The sequence below is a fragment of the Saimiri boliviensis genome, chromosome Y (genome assembly GCF_048565385.1).
Source record: "Saimiri boliviensis isolate mSaiBol1 chromosome Y, mSaiBol1.pri, whole genome shotgun sequence".
In the NCBI taxonomy this organism is placed as follows: Eukaryota; Metazoa; Chordata; class Mammalia; order Primates; family Cebidae; genus Saimiri; species Saimiri boliviensis.
The window spans coordinates 13052724-13056387 of record NC_133471.1 but is presented as its reverse complement, the minus strand read 5'-3'; the positions used below and the strand labels follow the sequence as shown (position 1 = coordinate 13056387).

General features: G+C 35.5%; 1 pseudogene; it reads left to right on the top strand.

Moving 5' to 3' along the window:
* Positions 1-1422: 1422 nt before the first annotated feature.
* LOC141582989 (testis-specific chromodomain protein Y 1-like) lies at positions 1423-3040 on the top strand (annotated as a pseudogene).
* Positions 3041-3664: the final 624 nt, after the last annotated feature.

Genomic DNA, 3664 nt, shown 5'->3' with positions numbered 1-3664 from the left:
TTTTAAAATTAATGTTCATAGGAAAATAATAGAATAAATGAAAGAATCACAGAAAAATCATTGAAAAAATAATTATTAATAAAGGGTATAAAATTATTTTAATGACAAAATTATACAGATAAAAGTAAAACAACTGAAATAAATATTCACTATAGAATATTAAAACTAGGCTTGAACAGAGGAAAGAAAAAAATATCAGCAAACCTAAAGAAAAATTAATTAAAATTATTATGTAAGGAAACAAAAAGAAGAAAAGCAATGAAGAAATGTGAACACAGCCTAGAAACATCTTGGAAACCATCAAGTGGCCATAGTTACACATTTTGGAGGTTCAAAGGAAGAGACAAGAAATCAGGAAATGTGTGTAAAAAGCAGTGGTCAAAAATGACACAAATTTGAGGAAGTAAATAAACACCCAAACACTCAACAAAACTCAAGTGAGATAAACTCAAAGAAACACACTTAAACTTACATGATAATTTAGCCATTTAAAACAAAAACAGAGATTCTTGAAAGCAGCAAAAGAACAGTTATGTAAAACAACTCTCAAAAATAATCAATAATTTTTATCTGAAAACTCAGAGACCACAAAGCCGTAGACTAGCACATTTCAAGTGATGTAAGAAAAACTTTCCAACAGAAAACTTATGTGCAAAGAAATTGTCCATCAATAGTGACGAAGAAATCATGACATTCCCAAATGAAATCTGGGGCCTTTTTTTAGTAGATGATCCTTTAAGAAATGCTTTATGGGGTTACTTTAGGGTAAAGTGAACAGACGCTAAATAGCAATATCAATAAACACAAATTAAAATAAAGACAAATAGATAATTCTAAAACAAAAAAAATTAACAATGTGTAGCTCCACAATCTGTTATACACATAATTTGAAACACTAATATAGTTAATAAAAAGTTATCACTAAAACTTTACATGTATTTTTGACATACAATAATTACAGGTATAATTTTGAGAACTGAATAAGTAAAATAATGGGGGCCAACATATAGAGAAGTATGTGTTTTCATGTTGTCACAGGTAAGCTAGTATAACTTTAAAAATGTTATAACTTTAGAATGTTCAATATAATTGTCATGGCAATGACGAAAGAGAGTAACAGGCAGGTAGAAAGCTTTGCACACTATGTAAGACTAAGATCTGTGGATTTAGCTAATCTTACATGAAGCTACCTAGCAAGCTATCTTGGCATCATAAGACCAAGTCCAAGCTGTCCCAACAAAGAGTAAGTGTAAGAGGGTAAGGCTCTCTGACTGCTTCTTCACACAACTTTGGCCACAAAGTGGAAGAGACTCATCCATGCCTAGCACCTGGTGAAGTACTGAAGGCAGAAAGATGTGGCTATGAAGAGACCCAACTGAAAAAATGTTGGCACAGCAACTGCCCAATTCTGTCTGTTTCTTCATGGCTTCCCAGGAGTTTGAGGTGGAAGCTATTGTTGACAAAAGACAAAACAGAAAAGGGAAGACAGAGTATTTGGTTCGGTGGAAAGGTTATGACAAACAGGATGACACTTGGGAACCAGAGCAGAACCTCACAAACTGTAGAGAATGTATTTGTGACCTTATCAGATGACAGACTGATAAACAGACAAAATGGACACAGATCAGAACAAGTAGAATTTCTTCAAACAATGTAAGGAAACAAGCTTCCAGAACTTCCACGTCCAGCTTTTCTAAGAACTCTCCTAAAATGCCATTGACTGGCAAACACCACAAATCCAAATACAACAAGTTGTTTGCTGCCAGACGAACATTAGAGAAAACACAGCTTCACTTCTCACTGACCCAAAAAAATTTGGAGCAGAAAAACTCAACTATCAAGACACTTGTATCTCATAGCCCAGTTAACGGGCAGAATACAGTTAGGTCCTTTCTGAAACCTGAGAAACTAGATCCTGTTGCACCAGTTCAGGAGGACAAGGTGGTGTTCAAGGTGGCAGCAGAGAAACCGATCAGAATTTCATCAGATTCTGACACAGAAGAGGCTGGAATAGAAAACAGGACCCAGACACAACCACCCATGTCTCAGATGTCTGACTCAGTTACTGCTTCCATGGCCACAGAGTCAGATAACAAAGAAGGGATAGTGGTATTAATGGACCCTTCAGCAACCGATGGAACAACAAATAAGCACACATCTGTTTCAAGAGTGAGAGGTGGAAAAAGAGAGATTATTGATGATAGAAAAGACCAGCCTTTTATCAAGAGGATGTATTTCACCATCAGGTTAAAAGAAAGTGCCAACAGATACAGAGACATTGTTGTCAAGAAAAAACATGAATTCACCCAGATATTGCTATCTACTATAATCAACAGAGAAAAATGCACTCAATACAGAAGTCATTAAAGAAATCATAAATGCTCTGGAAAGGGCTGCTGTGGATGACAGCAAGCTTGTGTTGTTCAGCACAGTTGGCAGTGTCTTCTGCTGTGGTCTTGATTTTGGGTACATTGCGAAGCATTTAAGGAATGACAGAAACAGAATGAGCACTGAAATTGTGGACACAATTAAGAACTTTGTGAACAATTTTATTCATTTAAAAAAACTTATTGTGGTATCAGTCAATGGTCCAGCCATTGGACTAGGTGCATCCATACTACCTCTTTGTGACTTGGTTTGGGCTAATGAAAAGGCTTGGTTTCAAACCCCATATATGACCTTTGGACAGAGTCCAGATGGCTGTGCTACTGTTACCTTTCCAAGGATTATGGGTGAAGCAGCTGAAATGTTGATTGGTGGGCGAAAGCTGACAGCACGGGAGGCATGTGCCAAAGGCCTGGTCTCTCAGGTGTTCTTGACTGCAACTTTCACCCAGGAGGTTATGATTCAAATTAACAGGCTTGCTTCCTGTAATCCTGTTATACCGGAGAAGTGTAAGACCCTCATTTGCTGTAATATTAAGAAGGAGTTGGAACAGGCCAATGTGAGAGAGTGTGAAATGCTGAAAAAAATCTGGAGCTCAGCAGATGGGATAGAATCCATGCTAAAGTATGTTCAAACAAAAATTGATGAATTTTAATTACCTGTCTGTCTGCTTATGACACAAGAACTGAGCTTAGCAGAATATATAATTAGCTGAATATGCCCTAATTCATTTTCATAGCACAAAATAACTTCAATAATAGCTAAGGCTTGTAGAGAGAATTGAAAACATCTAAACTCTTTATTTAATATTATCAAGAAATTGTTAAACACTGTAATTTAAAATAAACAATAAAACAAATTATTTGCTCAAATATCCTTATTTTATGCACACAAAAGCCCAAATTTAAAAGCAGACTAGTGAGCACTAAATTTTTCTTTCAAGCTTTAATTTTTATCGATGACTACTATAAATCAGGTGAGATTGGTGCTCTATTAGATTCAAGTAACAGAAAAAAATTTTGATAATGTTTGTTTTTCTTATTTTTACATTCTAGAATGCAGAGTCAATTGAGGTAAGTGTCAGCCTCTGCTCCCCTACCGCAGATAACATCTGAGTTGGTGCCTCTGACTTTAGAGTGGCACAAACACCTCAGAGACACACAATTCTAAATTAAAAGAACTTGTATTTCAAAGTAATGATTTCCAATATATATTTCACTCATGATTATTCTTCCAAACTGAACATATGGTTACAATTTATGCTGAGATAATTAATTTT